Source organism: Eschrichtius robustus, chromosome 2 (assembly GCF_028021215.1).
Source record: "Eschrichtius robustus isolate mEscRob2 chromosome 2, mEscRob2.pri, whole genome shotgun sequence".
NCBI classification, from domain to species: Eukaryota; Metazoa; Chordata; class Mammalia; order Artiodactyla; family Eschrichtiidae; genus Eschrichtius; species Eschrichtius robustus.
The window spans coordinates 81,086,547-81,106,880 of record NC_090825.1 but is presented as its reverse complement, the minus strand read 5'-3'; the positions used below and the strand labels follow the sequence as shown (position 1 = coordinate 81,106,880).

Here is a 20,334-nt window from a genome sequence, read left to right as displayed (position 1 = left end):
TCTTTATCATCCATAGAAACCTGTATTGAGTGCCTTCTTTGAGTAAGAAAGTGAAAACCTGTGTGTGTGTGTGTGTGTGTAATTGTTATTTTTAGTCTAATGTGGTAAAATCTTGGTTATTGCCTCTAATCCACCATTTTTAGTTGCCTGAATGAGGCAAGTAACTTTACTCCTCTGAGCTTCTGGTTTCCTCATATGTAAAATAGAACATATAATAAAAACTGCCTTGAATTGTTGTTTTTAATAAAATAATAGATATAAGTGTTTAGCACAGTACATGGCATGCAAATAATACTCAATGAAAGTTAGTTATTATTATTATAAGGTGATATGCATATATATAAATATAGAGATATATAGTAAAATTATAAAGTGGTTCATGCTAAAATTTCAGGATATTCCACCTAACACAGGAGTGAGGGAGATAGTGAGATGGTTTGCATACATTGGAGGAAGGCTGTCTAGACAGGGTAGATGGAAGTGTTAACAGAAGAAACAATGTGGAAGCAGAAATACAAGCTGGACAGTGCCACAGAGACCAATTTTAACATACTGTCATTGTAGAAGAATGAGTATGTAGAGCGCTTTGGTTTTGTAGCTTACTTGATTGTTTGAGATACATTAAGTTTTGAATATAATAATTGTACGTATCCTGACAATGTTGAATTTTTATTTGGGACCAGCTGGAATATCTTGTAGCATATTTAATAATGTTCTTTGTCCTGAAAGATAGATGAAAAAATTCTCCAGTTGTTGAAACAATCAGATTTTTCTTTTCTTTAATAATGTGAAGTCTGATGCTGTCTCCCCAAACAGGCTATTTTTCTTTACACTATTGACCACGCCCCAAATTAAGGAAAAGGTCACATTTAAGCTTTTTCTTACCATTATTTTTTTACTGTCTTCTTGAAACTCTTCCAAGACATGTCCTGGGGTTTTATTGAAGTTCACTATGTTGTGAAAGGTGATCTTTTTCAGCAGTGAGAATCAAGAACAAAATGCTGAGTGTTGGCAAATTCTTGGATATTTATAATCTCATCAGAGATGATAGACACTGTTGAGAAAAAAAATGTAAGCAACATTTTAGTAATTACCGTGAGACTTTCTGCTTCTTTAGTTATATGAAAAAAGCTTTTTTGTTTCTTCAGAGCAATAGTTATAGCATGTACCATGTACCCCTTCTCTAAACTCCAGATTTAAAAACTTGAGAAGTTTGTTTCTCTGTGGTTTGCACTTTTGTGTTACATTAGTTGCAAAAGCCTTAAAGTTGAAAGCAAATTGAGAAGTATTGATTCAACCTAGGTTTAGAGACAGTAGTTTAGAAAAATAAAATCATATGATTGTATTGTACATCTCTCTTATAAAGTGGTAATTTCTTTCTTTGAACCAATGCACTTTCTAAAACAGGTCTGAAATAATTCTTAATACAGACTTCATAGACTTTCTCAAAATGAAGGCACACTGTATTACACTGAATAGATTACTAATGTTTAAGTAGATTATTTTTTAGCAATTTGTATTTTATCTTTAAAATAAAGTGGTTTCTAGAATGTGTGGTGACCAACTGCACCAATTTGCCTAGAACTGAGAGGTTTCCTGGACTGGGCTTTTAGTGCTCAAACCAGACAGTCCTAAGCAAACTTGGGTGGTTGCTGTTACCCTAAATGTATCACACAGAAAAACAGGTAGTGTGTAAGAAAATAGATGAACATCTCCTATATGGCCTGCATTTGTCATATATTCACATTTCAAATTCAACCAACAGAAATTAGCTCAGATTCTTAGAAAGGATTCAATACATTCTATTTATCTTCACAAATATATTTGTATAAAGAACAACTACTTTTGGAGTATCTATGGTCATATTCAAATGAAATATATATGCACCAAGGAACTCACCGTCTAGTATTAATGATAATATTCACAAAGTTCTTGCTATTTTAATTAAGGTGAGATCATAATTGAATTTTAAGTCAGGTTAAAAGGGAAAACAAATAACTGTGATATGAAACTGAGCAGATGGTGGTCACAGATTATAAAGGAAGAAAGAAGTAATAAAGAAAAACACGGAGTTGAAATCTACCCTCTTTCTGTTTATCTCTAAACTCCTATTTAATTTCTAGAGTTCATTAAATTTTAAGGTAGCCATTTAGGAAAACCCAACACCATCAGATGCTAATCTAGGATAATTTGTTTCAGCTGGAATATTGATTGAACCATACAATATTTGTAGTCAAATACTTTGCATTATTGATGAGCATTAGCTAGCAAGCATTTTATATAGTGCTTCCACTACGTTAACAGGGGAAAACAACACTAACAACAGTAAACAGATACATAGGAAGTTCTCTGAAAGTCATTTGGGACAAACTTCTTTTTAATATATAAAAACTTTAAATCTCCCATTGACATCAATTAAATATCCAGATATTCCTCCATTTCTTTGCTTTTCATTACAGCAAGACTTCATATATGTATAGTTCATGTTTTCAGTCTCTACCTTCTCACATATCATATTATTCCTATGTATATACTTATTTATATATTTAGCAGTGATTTTTTCAATTTTGCTTAAAATACATAACAAAATGTCCATTAGCCTCTTAACGTTTTTACTTTGTTGTCAAGGTATCTCAGGCATAATGAGGCAATATATAATTTTGATTCTAGTCTGTGCCTTTCTTCCTCAGTTCAGTAGCATGCATCATCAAACCATCTATTAACTGAACTTAAAATCCAAGAGGCATAATTGATTCCTTTCCTGCTTCCTAGAATATTGTATAGTACTTAGTTGAGTTTAACAAAAAATTGTTAAATCTCTTAATAAAAATTTAATCATATTTAGAAAAACATAAAAGAGAAGTTGAAAACCATTCCTGTATCAAGCACCTCCTCTGGGTAAGAAACTTTACACTTTTATTTTTTATTGAAGTTTAGTTGATTTACAATATTACATTGGTTTCAGGTGTACAACATAATGATTCAATATTTTTATAGATTATACAACATATGAAATTATTTGAACATATTGGCTATATTCCCTGTTTTGTACATTAATTCCTTGTAACTTATTTATTTTAAACCTAATCATTTGTATCTCTTAATCCTCTTCACCTATTTCGCCCCTACCCCAACCACCTCTGGTAACTGCTGGTTTGTTCTCTGTATCTGTGAGTCTGGTTTTGTTTTGTTATATTCGTTCATTTTATTTTTTAGATTCCACAAATAAGTGAAAACATACAGTATTTGTCTTTTTCTGTCTGACTTATTTAACTAAGCATAATATCCTCCAGGTCCATCCATATTGTTGCAAATGACAAAATATTATTTTTTTATGACTGAGCAATATTCCATGATATATATATATATATATATATATATATATATATATATATATATATATATATATATATATATGTATATATATATGGCACATCTTTATCCATTTACCTGTTGATGGACACTTATCTTGCATGCATATCTTGGCTATTGTGAATAATGCTGCAGTGGACATTGGGATGCATATATCTTTTGGAATTAGTGTTTACATTTACTTTGAATAAATACCCAGGAGTGGAATTTCTGGATTGTATGGTAGTTCTATTTTTAATTTTTTGAGAAGCCTCCACATACTGTTTTTTCATAGTGGCTGCACCAACGTACATTGCCGCAAACAGTATACCAGGGCCCATTTTCTCTACATCCTCTTCAACACTTTCTATTTGTTGTCTTTTTGATAATAGCCATTCTGACCATTATGAGGTGGTATCTCATTGTGGTTTTTGATTTGCATTTCCCTGATGATTAGTGATGTTGGGCATCTTCTCATGTGCTTGTTGGCCATCTGTTTGTCTTCTTTGAAAAAATGCCTGTTTAGTTCCTCTGACCATTTTTCTAGTTAGACTGTTTATTTTTTGATATTGAATTCTATGAGTTCATCATATATTTTGGATATTAACCAGTTATCATACATGTCATTTGCAAATGTCTTCTTCCATTCAGTAGGCAGCCTTTTGTTTTGTTGATAGTTTCCTTTGCTGTGCTAAAGCTTTTAAGTTTGGTTAGGTCCCATTTATTTTTGCTTTTGTTTCCTTTGCCTGAGGAGACATATCCAAAAAAGTATTGCTAAGACCAGTGTCAAAAAGCATACTGCCTATGTTTTCTTCTAGAAGTTTTATGGTTTTAGGTCTTCCATTTAGGTCTTTAATCCTTTTTAAGTTTATTTTTGTATATGGTGTGAGAAAACATTCTAATTTCATTCTTTTGCATGTACTGTCCAGTTTTCCCAGCACCACTTATTGAAGAGAATGTCTTTTCCCCACTGTATGTTCTTGCCTCCTTTGTTGTAAATTAATTGACCATAAATGCATAGGGTTTATTTCTGGGCTTTATCTTCTGTTCCATTGATCTATGTCTCTTTTTGTGCGAGTACCATACTGTTTTAATAACTGTAGCTCTGTAGTATAGTTTGAAATCAGGGAGTGTGATACTTCCAGCTTTGTGTTTTGTTTTGTTTTCTCAAGATTGCTTTGACTATTCAGGGTGTTTTGTGGTTCTATGCAAATTTTAGGATTATTTGTTCTAGTTCTGGGGAAAAAATGTCATGGGTATTTTGATAGGGATTATGGTAAATCTGTAGATGGCTTTGGATAGTATGGACATTTTAACAATGTTAGTTCTTCCAATCCATAAACATGATATCTTTCCATTTATTTGGATTCATGCCCTTATAAAAGAGGCCCAAGATATCACCCTTTACCCTCTTTTGCCATCTGAGGATACAAGAAGTCTGAAATCCAGAAGACCCTCACCAGACCATGCTGGCATCCTAATCTCAGATTTTCAGCTTCCAAAACTGTGAAAAATACATTTCTGTTGTTTTTAAGCTACTCAGTCTGTGGTATTTTGTTATAGTAGTCAGAACAGATGAAGACAAACGATTTCTAAACTAGTAGTAGAATCATATGTAATCAGTGAATAGAGTGATAAGGGTGGTGCTGGCCAGTAACTTGAAGGAGGATATCATGCTTCCAAAGGTCCTATGTTATTCCGAAGCAACCAGTGCATATCACTGTCATAACACCTTCCATAATTATTTATTGCAATTCTCTGTTTACATGTCTGTACTCTAGTTAGACTGTGATATGCCTGAGAACAGACAAGGGTTTTTTTTCTAGCATCAGCCTCGTGTGTTTTCAGAAAGAATGTCTTTAAAAAAAAATGTGAGGTAGGAAGGAAGCAAACTGGAAGGGATAGAGGGAGGAAAAGCAATAAAGAGTATGTCCATGACGAGGTATTCTATTACGGTGAAGGCTCTTTTAAGGTAGCATGGCCCTTAACCTGTAGTGCCTCTTTCCCAGTGTGTGTGTGTGTGTTTGTGTGTGTTTGTGTGTGTGTGTGTGTGTGTCTGTCTGTCTGTCCAGTTGTCCCTATCTCTATCCCATCTGTCTCTATAGAAGCATACCTCAGAGATATTACCGGTTTGGTTCCAGATCACTACAAGAAAGTGAATATCACAGTAAAACAAGTCACACAAATTTTTTGATTTCCCAGTGCATATAAAAGTTAAGTTTACACTATAGTATAGTCTATTAAGTGGACAGTAGCATTATATCTAAAAATATAGTGTACACGTTTTAATTAAAAAAACTCTTTATTGCTAAAAAATGCTAACCATCATCTGAGCCTTCAGGGAGTTGTAATATTTTTGCTGGTGGAGAGTCTTACCTAGATGTTGATGGCTGCTGACTGAGGGTGGGAGTGGCTGTGACAGTTTCTTAAAATAAGACAACAATGAAGTTTGCTGCATTGATTGACTCTTCCTTTCATGAACACTTTCTCTGTAGTATGCAGTGCTGTTTGATGGCATTTTACCCACAGTAGAACTTCTTTCAAAATTGGAGTTAATCCTCTTAAATGCTGCCACTGCTTTAGCAACTAAGTGTATGTAATATTCTAAATCCTTTTGTTATTTCAACAATCTTCACAGCATCTTCACCAGGAGTAATTTCCATCTCAAAAACCATTTTTTTTGCTCATCCATAAGAAGCAACTCCTCATTCATTTAAGTTTTATCATGAGATTGCAGCAGTTCAGTCAAATCTTCAGCCTCCATTCCTAATTCTAGTTCACTTGCTGTTTCTACCACATCTGCAGTTATTTATTCTGCTGAAATTTTGAACCCCTTCAAGTCATCCATGTGCATTAGAATCACTTTCTTCCAAACTCCTGTTCATGTTGATTTTTTGACCCCTTCCCATGAATCACAAATATTCTTCATGGCGTCTAGAAGGGTGAATCCTTTTCAGGTTTTCAACTGACTTTGCCCAGATCCATCAGAGGAATCACTATCTACGGCAGCTATAGCCTTACGAAATGTATTTCTTAAAGAATAAGAACTGAAATTCTAAATTACTCCTGATCCATGGGCTGCAGAATGGATGTTATGTTTGCAGGCATGAAAACAACATGAATCTCCTTGTCCATCTCCATCAGAGATTTTGGGTGACTACCAGGTGTATTGTCAATGAGCAGTAATATTTTTGAAAGGGAATCCTTTTTTTTTTTTTTTCTAACAATAGGTCTTAACAGTGGGCTTAAAATATTCAGTAAGCCATGTTGTAAACAGATGTTGTCATCCAGGCATTGTTGTTGCATTCAGAGCACAGGCAGAGTAGATTTAGCATTATTCTTAAGGGCCCTAGGATTTTCAGAATGGTAAATGAGCACTGGCTTCGATTTTAAGTCTTGGGCTGCACTAGCTTCTAACAAGAAAATCAGACTGTCCTTTGAAGCATTGAAGCCAGGCATTGACTTCTCTCTAGCAATGAAAGTCCCAGATGGCATCTTCCAATATAAACCTGTTTTATTAACATTGAAAGTCTGTTTGTTTAGCGTAGCCACTTTCATTCATTATCTTAGATCTTCTAGATAACCCACTGCAGCTTCTACATCAGCACTTGCTGCTTCACCTTGTACTTTTATGTTATGGAGGTGGCTTCTTTCCTTCAACCTTATGAAGCAAATCTGGAGCTTCAAACTACTTCTGCAACTTCCTCACCTTTCGCAACCTTCATAGAATTGAAGAGAGTTAGGGCCTTGCTCTGGACTAGGTTTTGGCTTAAGGGAATGTTGTGGCTGGTTTGATCTTCTATCCAGACCACTAAAGCTTTCTACATATCAGCAATAAGGCTGTTTCACTTTCTTCTCATTTGTATTTTCACTGGAGTAGCAGTTTTAATTTCCTGCAAGAACTTTTCCTTTGCATCCACAACTTGGCTAACTGGTACAAGTGGCCTAGTTTTCAGCCTGTCTCAGCTTTTTTTTGGTGACAATTCCACAACTGAGATATTTTAATGTAAATATTATAAAATACATACAATAAAAAATACAGAATGATAATACGTGATATAAGATGGAGAGTAAAAATCCTCCTCCCCACCCTCCAGTCTTCCAGTGGCACAACTGTAAACACAACAGTTTCTTTAAAATACTGAAATTTAAAGAGTGGATATATGTATATGTATAACTGATTCACTTTGCTGCATACCTGAAACCAACACAACATTGTAAATCAACTAGACTCCAACAAAAATTCTTTTAAAAAAGAAAAAAATACTGAAATTTATAAGTATTCTAACAAGTCACAAGGCTATATTTCTTTGGTATTGGTTTGTTTTACATAGTGTTGAGATACATTTAAAATATTAAGCATCACTACTCTTAGAGTAGGAGTGAAACTTAATTTTATAATAAAATACAGTTAACCCTGGGTTGCCAAAAGCCCATTTTCTTCACATTTTATATTTATTCTTCCTCATTGAAATAATATTTCTCAGTTAGGTTCTTATTAGTAAGAACCTGCTGTATAAAAAAATAAATAAAATAAAATTCAAAAATTCAAAAAAAATAATAAAAGTATACGTTCAGACAGAAAAAAAAAAATATTGCTCAAAGCATATACTACCCGTATTGATCACCAAAATTTTATTGTCTTATCTTACAAGTGTAGCACATATATAATTAAGCAGTTGGTAAACCTGTAGAGATTGAGCACAAATGAGGCCCACAAGGTACAGCTGTGTAATGTATCTACCAACAGGTTGACTAGGGCAGTTGTTAAATTTGACTGCGAGAAGAAAATTAACTGGTTTCTGTTCATTGCTGTGATTAAACAAAGAGTGGGTTCCTTTCTTTCAGCTTCAGAGACTAGAGATTCTGAATGCTTTTTATTTGCCATAGGTGACTGGATAAGTTTCTAAGAACATGGTACTGCTGCTCCTTAAATTAGAAATTTGGCAAAACTCAAAATTATATCACCCAGTAATAAACTACTAAGAAGGATCATGCAAGAAGCAACTATCCAAATACAAAAGGCTAAATAGGCCTTTCTTCGAGATGCTACTTCTACATTTACCTAAACTATGTAAAGAGATATGAAGAGGCCAGTGGCTGTCAGTAGAATACAATATGCTACTTTTATCCAGTCTTTGATATGTGATCTTTTTCTAAGCACGTATGACCCTGTTTGAACACCAGCCATGTGTATTGCCACGTACCCCAAGGTAGAAATTATTCCTTGTTGGTTGGCATTTAATAAACCAACCCTTGTGCCACTGCCATCAGTGCCATATAAAATTAACTGTTTCAGTGGGGTAAAATCAAAGGCTAGCTTGTATAATACAGTAATGCTGATGGCCACAATCCAGGATTTATTTAGGGGAAAAATAATCAATAGCATTAAGATTATCAATTTCACAACTATTAAGGTAAAGAAAAAGTTCCAGTGAACTCCATACTCAGTTAAATGTTCCTGATAGCCTATGGATTTTATAATGACTAATCGTCCCATTCCTAGGAAAAGTAATGGCCAAACAGAGTACAATGACTTTGTAAGATAACAAAGTCTGGACCCTTTTGTATATTTTCTCCTAACCTTTGGACAAACCATTGCAGTCCCTAAAGTAAAGCCTCCTACTCCAAAATCCATTGCTCCTACCCCATAGAGCTCGGTTTTGACAAATCTTCTGGAAAAAAGTGGGAAGTCCACAGCCAAAATGGCAACAGCAGTAAATGCACTGTTAATTACACGGAAGCAGAGATGGCTGGGACTGACTTCCAAGAATTTTTCAAGGATTTTCTGGACAGGCATTCTGGCATAGCAAGTTCTCCCGCAGTATATTTCATAGAGCAGCCCTGCCCCCAAGATAATTACAACGAGGTCCTCGAGGAGGACAAATGAAGAGAAAATGGTCAAAGTGGTCACTAGAGGAACTATTAGGAAAGCAAAGTGAACGAAGAATAGAGTTCTCCAGGTATGTGAAGAAGAACGTAAATGCTGTGAGTGAATGATCAGGAGCCCTCTACACAGGATACAGAGTAGAGGACAGAAGACAATTTTTCTTCTTCCTCACATGCTCCTGGCGGTCTCGGTGCCCCGCTGCAGAGAGCCGTGTAAGCTTCTGACTTCCACGCAGTGCTTCTGGCTGATGCAGCTATCTCAGCTTTTGACATGCCTTCCTCACCAAGCTTAATCAGTACTAGCTTTGGATTTAAAGTGAGAAATGTGTGACTCTTGCTTTCACTTGAATATTTAGAGGCATTTGTAGGGTTATTAATTGGCCTAATTTCAATATTGTGTCCCAGGGAATAGGGAGGCCTGAGGAGAGGGAGAGAGATGGGGGAACTGCCTGTTGGTGGAGCAATCAGAACACACACATTTATTGATTGTTTGCCATTTTATATAGGTGTGATTGGTGGTGCCCCCAAACAATTGTAATAGTATCATCAAAGCTCACTGATCACTGCTCACCATAACAAAAATAATAATAATGAAAATGTTTGAAATATTATGGTAATTACCAAAATGTGAGAGACTTGCAGTCAGCACATGCTGTTGGAGAAATGGTGCCAATAGACTTGCTCGACACAGGGTTGCCGCAAAGCTTCAATTTGTAAAAAAAGCAATATCTGCAAAACGCAATGAAGCAAAGCACAAGAAAATGATGTATGCCTGTGTCTACATTTATTTATGTCTCTATTGTTTTTTCATCCCATTTTTTTTCAGCTAGATCCTTAAAGATGAGTAGGTTGTGTAAGTAATCACAGGCTCAAAGTCCTTTGCTTCACATATTTATTTAAATTAAAAATACTATTAGGAATCATTAATTTGAAAACATAATTGAAATATTTTGTAAGCTGAGTACTAATTCATTCTGTCAGTGGTTTGACAAATTATTGGCCTTACTCCATATTAATCTTTTTAAAAAAAAATTTTATTGAAATATAGTTGATTATTAACTCTAGTTAATAAATTCGTTTCTTACAGGAGAATTTGTGATTCTGAAACATCTTCATTTTTACTTACGTGTGTCACTACAGTAAGTAAAAATATTGTGCATGACAGCCAGGTTTCACACTATTAGAGAAAACAATTACAAATAAGGAAAGGAGGAAGGCTAGAGTGATCCCTATAGTGATAGATTGGAATGAGAGTTATCAGTGTGATTACACACACACACACACACACACACACACACTCTCACACAAATGAGTAGACATAGAAATATATAGATGTACATGTTCGTATGTAGGAACAGTATCTAATGGCAGTGAGCACACCTACCATCCAAACCTTGCTTTCTAAATACTATTTTCCAATAAAAAAATCAGGGCTCCTTGGAAAAATCTTGTGAGGTTAGGTGAATTACAAGGTAAGCCTAGAACATCAGGATGCTAATTAATGAAGTGCTCAAAAATATAGTAAAGTCATAAAAAAAAGACACTAGCACCAACATGAAGATCTCAATGGCCAAATCTGGGACAATTTGAGCAACAAAATAAATAACAATATTCATTTTTGAACAGTTTATGATAAATCATGTATATACAAATTATGGATAAACTGTGGACTAATGTAAATATTCATTCATGATCCTCCTTATAAAAATGAATAATTGAAAAAAATAATGGAGAAGAGCAGCTCTTTCTTAAAGTAGAATGTAGAAGGAACAATGGAAATAGGAAATTTCCATTAGGCAAATACCAGAGAAAGAAATATTGTATACAAGATCCATTGAAGATGCTAAAGTTAGTGGGTGAAAGTGTCATAAGAAACAGATTATTTGCGTATTATTGTATTCAAGGACTCTGAAAAATTTGTTGAGGAAAGAATGTATAAGGCTTAAACTGAAGTATTTAGATGTTATTGTTAAAATGATTATGGGGAAAAATATTTGATCAATAATATGGTACTGTACTAGTATAATTAGGCATGAATATTTGGAAACCTTTAAGTGGAAAAGTGAAAACTCACAGCTATGGAAATACTGTGAACAAAACTGCAGTCTGTTAGATACCTGATCCTAGGTTTTTTTAGATCAACAGCTTTGTGATGGATTGTGAAGTGATAAATATTAGAAAACTGTGAAGTCAAACTTTCAACCTCTGATTTACAGCTTTTGTTTGACAGTCTTTGGGCATTTGGTTCTAGTTTTCTGTGCGATATATTTTTGTAAGACAATATCTTTCTATCACCTCCATTTTTTAAACATTGCAAATGAAAAAAATAATGTATACAGGCAGTTGCTCTCCCCTTCATCAAAACTATCTGAAAGAAAAATGCATTGGAATAAAATTAATTAATTATATCTGAGAGTTAAAACACATAGTAAACCTTTCTTTAGAATATATGCAGACTTATATTTAATAAAGAAAAATAATTAAAAATGGAGGTAATATTAATAAACATATTTCATTCTCTCCAGACAAGTAAAATGAAAATTATCATAGGGAATTTGTTTAAAAGGATGTAGTTTATTTGTTTCCATAAGAAAATACTAATCAATGAGTTATACCCAAAGTAAGCTCTGTTTTAATCTAGGGCAGCTCATGTAGTATGAGAATGTTCTATCAGAAGACTTAAAGGAATAAGCCATATATAAAAGACTGTAGATATTAAAATATTTAACCCAATTTCCAGAAGGGAAGTCCAGTACCTTGAAATCTTACTGAGTATATAAACAGTAAAAACAATTTCTTATGGAATTAAAATAAACTATAAGTTCTACTACAAAGGAATAAAAAGGAGAAGGAAGAAATAATAAAAACTGAACAAATAAATATATTAGAAAATTGACTAAAATGGCAATGGATAAATCAATCAACAGTTACAAAACAAGGCTCCATATAGCATTTTTCCTTAATATAGAGTATTTTATTTATATTTCATATAAATTATTAGATTCACTTCATAAATTATCTCACTGCATGCAGTATCTCTTGTCAACCTACCACAAAAGATTTACTTCATAAATTATCTCACTGCATGGAGTGTCTCTTGTCAACCTTACACAAAATGTAAGCTAAGCCACACATTTGATGCTGTTACTTCCCTAGTGAAAAACTTGTACAGCCTCGCTTTGTCCTGAACAGGCTCAGCAAAAAAGGTTTCTATTTTTGGCTTAAATCCATTGTTCAGAGACCATATTGGCTCAGCGTGAAAGTGTGCTTTGATCAGTGACAAAATAATTAAGCCTGTTTGGTTTATTTGAGAAGGTAGTGATAGTATTAGTGCAAGTTTAAGCCCTCTTTGTCCTCTTTGTCCTGGCATGGATTTTAGCTCCTTACCAAGGGAAACATAGCCTATCATGTTTTGGATAAACCCTAGTTAACTTTCAAGCTTCCATCTCCAGGAATGCCCTGTTTGGAACTATATCATATGTGGCACCCCACACCTATCAGGCTTCATACCTTGGCTTGTGATCGCCACTCAGTGTAACATGGCCTTATCACAAATATCCTACCCCATCTTTCTTTCACTTCAACTTCGCCCTTCCCAGCAAACATTTTTGCCCAGCTAATTCAACTTATCTTTTTTTTTTTAACTTTTTATTTTGTTATGTCCTAGTTTCAAGGTGTACAGCAAAGTGATTCAGTTATACATATACGTGTATCTATTCTTTTTCAAATTCTTTTCCCATTTAGGTTGTTACATAATATTGAACAGAGTTCCCTGTGCTATACAGTAGGTCCTTGTTGGTTATCCATTTTAAATAATATTGTATGATATCGCTTATATGCAGAATCTAAAAAAAATTGACACAAATGAACTTATTTACAAAACAGAAACAGACTCGCAGACTTAGAGAAAGAACTTATGGTTATCAGGGGGAAATGGTGGTGGGGAGGGATAGTTAGAGAGTTTTAGATTGACATGTTAACTTATCTTTTGATCACAACTTACACAGAACTCATATTACTTGCTATTTTAGTTAACAAACAGAGTGCCTACTGTGTGCTAAATACTATGCTGGACTCTGGAGGTAAAGCTGTCAAAAATAGACTTTTCCACCATCCTCATGGACCTTGCAGTCTAGAAATAATGAACTTATACAAGTAATTATACGTTTATACTTGAGATAGGTTTTATTAATGGCAAAGGTCATATAAAAAACATCCTAAAACCTTCCAGGGTATGCTAAGAGTCCCTCTTCTATGCTTACATATTTTTCTGTTTTCTCACTGTAATAATAATCTTTCCTGGGGTAGGTCTAAAGTACTGAATATAGTGCTTCAGCACTAGCAGGTGTTTAATAAATGTCTCTTTAACTTAAATATGTGAAATGATCATCCATAAATCATCAGTAAATTGACTTCCTTGATGCCTTGTTAATAAAAATATTTATGTCTCAAAAAAGTCTTTGCAGATGATACATTCATTTTCACTTAAGTGAGTTTTCACTCTTCACTGAGACCTGGGTGGAAAAAAAAAAATTGCCACTTCTACCCTATGCTGTTTTCCCCCTAAATGAAACTTTCTATTAAAGACTGGCATATACAGTTCTCAAGATATGGACACCTGGAGCATTTTAGAAAAAAGAAAAAGCATGTCAGGACATAGCAATATCTGGAATGGCTGTTTCAAAAATTATTTAAATGTGATTTGGTTTATTGCCTGAGGCTTTAGAGACAAATATCTGAAAGAATATGGATGAACTCTGAACATTTATTGAGGTTTCTTCACTAATTTATTAGACGATATCAGAAAATGGGCTCCACTGTAATTACAAAGTCTGTTCAGGGTTGCCACTGGCTATCATTGGCTTACTAACACAGAAAGTAAAGAACATTATATATATTTCTCTAAAAAATCAACCCTAACCTCCACCATGCCCAAGTGGACTAAGGCATGCAGGCAACTCAGCAAGAGAGTGGAATGAAATCAGTTCAACTTATTAATAACATGGTTCAGAATATGATCAAATATTTGCCTGATATTTAATTGGTTCTTGCTTCTATCTCCATATTTGGAAGAGGTCTCAGACCAGGAGATAAATCTTGTCCCTTAGAGTATTAGGCAGAAACTACACATACAGTTGTTGGCACATTTCCCACAGTAATAGGACTGTTTTTCTATGGTGTTTCCATTTCGTTGTAAAATTGGGCACACCAATTTGGCACTTAGGGCACACCAAAATTTAGTACTGAAGCAATACAGAACCTAACGTGATGCAAGATGTAAGCTATTCAAGTTAGCTATAATTTAAAAAAAATTTTTGTAAGTGTATTGAATATTAGGTAAAAATGTTATATGATAAAATTTAGTATGTTCTGATTATACGTGGCAGGTAATATATTTAGGTACTATATTGATAGTTATTGCAGTCATTTGATTAAAAAGGGCACACAAACCAAGCATATAATGAACAAATATACTGAGAGAAAAATCTGTTAACAAGGTGCTAATTTTTATGTAGTTGGTTAAGACATTATGTTTTTAACTCTGACATATATGTTGGCCTTCTAAAATAATTAATGCAACTTTCATAATAGTTTGAGACAAATCTTGAGTTTCTAATGTACAATGAAGATTTTATTCCGATCTGAATAGCAGAAGTCACTTTTTAGATTAATTTTTAACAATGTTTCCAGAAAGACCTCTTAAAATAATATATATACATCCATGGAAAACATTTATGTATCTATTCTGGCCCTACCTTGAGTCTCCATGCTGTAGATTTCACCTACACTCAGTACATCTCATGCAATAAACCTGAGCCTTAGATTTTTGCTCTCTCATTTGCTTAATGAATTTTTTTTCTTTAATTCACTGTGAATCATGATATTTGGTCAGTTTTCTCACTGATATTCTATTTGACAGACTCAATAAAATCTAACTTCTCTTTCATTGCTTCATAAATAAAAAGTTAATCAAAATAAATAAAAAGTTAATCAAATATTAATTTAGTGCTTGTTATGTGCTAGTCACATACATAGTTTTGACAGGCCAATCAGGGAAACCATGGAGGCATACGGTGACATGCTTCCTCTTCTGGAGATGATTTTTGCAGATATATTGTGTTGTACATTGTAGACATGTACAGCTCACATCATAGTCTTCATACCAGTGTCATTCAATAAGGAGTCTTTATCAAAATTTCCTCTAGACATTTTTTAAAGTATGAATTCTTGAGGATCTAGTTCAGAGTTACATAATCACAATTTCTGGGGATGAATTCTGACCATACTTCAGTTAAGGACCACTAATTTTTATTGTGGATCCATTTATAATCACATATATTCTTATATATTTCTTGTGTGTATTATATATTTTTTATAGATTAAGTTTTAAAAAAATTTATTAGAGTATAGTTGATTTACAATGTTGTGTTAGGTTCAGGTGTACAGCAAAGTGATTCCTGTATGCATATACATATAGTCATTCTTTTTTAGATTCTTTTCTCATATAGGTTGTCACAGAATATTGGTAGAGTTCCCTGTGCTATACAGTAGGTCCCCATCGGTCATCTATCCTATATATAATAGTGTGTATGTGTTCATCCCAAGCTCCTGATTTATCCCTCCCCATAGTGTTTCCCCTTTGGTAACCATAAGTTTGTTTTTGATATCTGTAAGTCTGCTTCTGTTTTGTAAATAAGTTCATTTGTATCTTTTTTTTTAAATTAGATTCCACATGTGAGTGATATCGTATGATATTTGTCTTTGTCTGACTTACTTCACTTAGTATGATAATCTCTAGGTCCGTCCATGTTGCTGCAGATGACATTATTTCATTCTTTTTATGGCTGAGTAGTATTCCATTGTATATATGTACCACATCTTCTTTATCCATTCATCCGTCGATGGACATTTAGGTTGCTTCCATGTCTTGGCTATTGTAAATAGTGCTGCAGTGAACATTGGGGTGCATGTATCCTTCTGGATTATGGTTTTCTCAAGATATATGCCCTGGAGTGGGATTGCTGGATCATATGGTAGTTCTATTTTAGGTTTTTAAGGAACTTCCATACTGTTCTCCATAGTGTTTGTACCAATTTACATTCCCACCAACAGGGTAGGAGGGTTCCCTTTTCTCCACACCCTCTCCAGCATTTATTGTTTGTAGACTTTTTAATGATGGCCACTTTGACCAGTGTGAAGTGGCACCTCATTGTAGTTATGATTTGCATTTCTCTGATAATTAGTGATGTTGAGCATCTTTTCATGTGCTTTTCGGTCATCTGTATGTCTTCTTTGGAGAACTGTCTGTAAGTTAAGTTTTAATTATGGACTTTAATACCACATTTATATTTTGGAACTAAAGTAGGTAGTGTAACATTGTTGTCAAATTATTTCATGTGTGTTAGAGTCCATTACACAACTAGATTGCTAGTATCTTTCAGGAGAGAGCATGGTTTATGCTACTGAAATATCTAACCAAAATTTCAATTCTGTTTTCTCTTAATAATTTTTCTAGATCGATTGATGTACTTTTCTTAGTAATGAACTATATTCACCCTCCCGCTTCTCTGTCCAATTTCTCTCCCAGGGTGACACTCTTATATGTAGAGATTAGAGCTCTAGAGCAAGAGCATACTGCCTCACTAATTAGTGGGATTCTAGGCAAATTTTCAAGGGGAAGAGAGCAATAGCTCTATTGATCATCACTCTTAGAATATTTACATAGTTGATATCCAGAGTATTTGGAGGTCCTACACTTAGAAAAAAAAACTAAGTTTCTACCACTGTGGTTGAAGTATCAATATAGTGGGTGCTAGGCTATTTTTGGTACCATTGGTACAGAAGAAATAAATCTAAGCTCTAAAGTGTTTTTAAGGTTTTGAAGAGTTCTTTTTCCATGAATGATCAGGTGGGCAAGTCTGCCCCAGAAAAGTTTGCAGATCCTCCTTCCTTTGTGCTTACTATTACAAAATCACTTTTAATAACAAACAACAACATGAATATTAAGTTCAAATATTTAATAGTACATCACAAGTCAGTACTTGTTAAGTGCTGTATAGGCATTGTCAAATTTAATTCTGACAATATGTGGTAGACACTGTTATAGCTTTTATATTATGAGTGTTTTTTCATATGTAATATTGACATGAATTTTATGAGAGTAATTGGTCATAAATTATAGATTCTCTGAACTCATTCTACAAGCATTCATTGAGCCCCTTTATAAGTAATATACAGAAATAATGATGACAAGCACTTGAGGCAGCCTGAAATATGTTCAATACCTTTATCTTAGGAATCAGCCACAATAGTGTGTTCATAAAAGAAAAGCTGTGTGGTTGATATATGTTGGTAAATGTGGCTCACTTCCTTTGCTTCAGTCATTTGGGAAAAAAATGAGAACTCAGAATTGGTATCAAAACTGAACATAAGGATAAATCAATATAAAAATTTACAGAGTAAATGATTGGATGTATAAATCTTAATCAGAATAATCTGAGTGGGGTAATTGGAGAAATTGGGTGGGGATTTAGGTGAAACAGTATTTGCCGTGACTTATTAATTGGTGAATCTGGATGCTTGGTGTATTTATATAATTTTACATAATAAAATGTTAAAAACTAGAAAAAAGATAGATCGATGTGTAATTTAAAACTCTGATGAGTTCACAAGCAACCAAATAGTTGTTTTGTCTTAATATGGTAGTTCAATTCAGCAAATGCATGAATTTCTCTTCCTCAACCAAGATGCAATTAGTATCCATGAAAATATACAATTTTCCATTTGCCTTTGCCCACCTATAATAATTGTGCCTAATGGCCATCTAAATTATTCATTTTATATGGTGAACAAGTGATTATTCTTAAAACAGATCCTGTGCTCTTTTAAATTGCTTTTCTTCATTCTCCAGTTGGCCCAGACCATTACTGAGTTAACCGTTTCTTAATGAAGAATACTGCCTCACTGAGCTTTGCTTTGTCTGCGAATCAGAGGAATAATTTGAAATTCCTAAAGTCCAGAACTGCATCTCAAAATGAGATGGCAAAATGCTAAAGTTTTGTGTCTTTTCACTAATGGCCTTTTTCTGAAATGCTTTTTCCTTTTCTTTAGAAACAGTACACTTTCAGAGGATATACTTAATATCTATAAACCTGGATACAAATAATCTGTGTGCTGATGATTCTAGGAAGTTAATTTTATCTATTAAGACATAAACAGAACTTATAAAATGAATAGAAACAGGCAATATGAGGGTAGAGGGGCAAAAAGAAGGCTTAGAATAATGCTTTTACTTCCTTCTTTCCGCCACCCCCAGCACTTCCTGTAGAGGAGAAGCTACAGATCAACTTGCTTGAGTCCAAGGCATTAATAGGGTGATACTTTTTAGAAGGTGAGATCATTGTGCTAAAGCTGTGGTGCTTCCTCCATTCTTTTATATTTTCCACTTCCTTTGTGTACCATCCACTTTGGTATGGTTAAGGTTTGCCTAAGTGGGCTGTTGGCTGTACATATCTGATGATCTCACTTGCCCTGCTACTTTGATTCCTGTTAGGGAGGCAGGTGAAGAAAATAAAGCCCAAGTTTAAGAAACAAGGAAAGTAAGGGCTTCCATTAAACTATGTACTGCATCACAGCCTTTACCAGACCTGTTTCATGGTGTGACTTTAGCTTATATGCTAATACCCTGGAATTTTAATTTGTATATTGTTTCTTTTGTATGTCCATCTCTTCGTGTATGTGTGTGTTTTCAAGTGAGGACCATCAGAGGTGATTGGTGAGATGTTCCTGGTATCCTGGGTCAAAATAACAAAACTACAAGCAGAAAGCCTTAATTCTACAGACTGTACATGCACACTTAGCAATGGCATAATTTTAACACTATATTATTCTTTGATTTAAAGGCTGAAGACTTGGTTTATTTTATGAAATTATTTCGGAGAGCAAATAATTATTTTTAAGCTTGTGGGCCTGACTCAATGGCTATGTAAACAGTCGGTGCAAACCTACCAAATTAGAACTTGAAAGTTACAAAATCCAGAAAGATCTACTTTTATGTCACCTGTGTTTTCTTGAGCTTCTGGTTGACACAGCATGTCTCTAAGATATGGAAATCCCTTCTCCTCCTTTGCTCCCTTCAAGTGCCAGGAATTGATTTTCCAGCCAGCAGGAGCATCATGCCCATCTGTGTCCTTTTTCATTTTTGCCTTTCCCTTGACTTTACCTTATAGTTAGTCAGAAAGCAATCACATAACCCCAACAGTGTCAAAATTGTAGTATTCTAGATGTCTCAGCTATGCACCTCCAAACTTCCAAAAACCCCCTGACTATTTTTATGATCAAGGACACATATATGCCTAATCAAGTGCCTTCATACAGAGACACTCATTTAGCTAAAATTATTATGTATTATAATCAAAAAGTAATTATTTTAATGCAAAATTTTTCACTATAGTGATAAATATTCATGTAATATTTAAATATGAAGTGAAATTAAATAAACATGTAGACACAATTTATTATAGCTCATCAATGTAATAAATTAGCATTCTTTGAGTATACAACTTTTAAATGAGAGTCTTTCCCTCTCCTTTGATAATACAGGAAATGGATTTAAACTTTCTTTAAAATAATAAATATGAAGGCATAATCAAATATAAAGTTTGACTTCTAAACTTAAATTTTTAAATCCATAAACATTCTTGCTTATTGTTAACCAGAACAATTGCCTGAGAAAATAGACTTGAAATAAACATTTTATCAACTTATGTGGATAATAGTACAGGCATACCTCAGATGTATTGCAGGTTTGGTTCCAGACCACCACAATAAAGCAAACATCGAGTTAAAGAAAGTCACACAAATGTTTTGGTTTCCCAGTGCATATGAAAGTTAGGTTTACACTGTACCATAGTCTATTAAGTGTGCAAGAACATTATGTCTAAAAAAAAAAACAATGTACACACCTTAATTAAAAAATACTTTATTGTTGAAAAATGCTAACCGTCATCTAGCCTTCAATGAGTCAAAGTGTAATAAAACAAGGTATGCCTGTACTGAAAATCCTGTGATGGACAAATGTATTGGACTGTTGAA

The 20,334-nt window shown here is 34.0% G+C and overlaps 1 pseudogene; it reads right to left on the bottom strand.

Annotated features, from left to right (window-relative positions):
- Positions 1-7,975: 7,975 nt before the first annotated feature.
- Positions 7,976-19,439, bottom strand: LOC137755217 (phosphatidylinositol-glycan biosynthesis class W protein-like; annotated as a pseudogene).
- Positions 19,440-20,334: the final 895 nt, after the last annotated feature.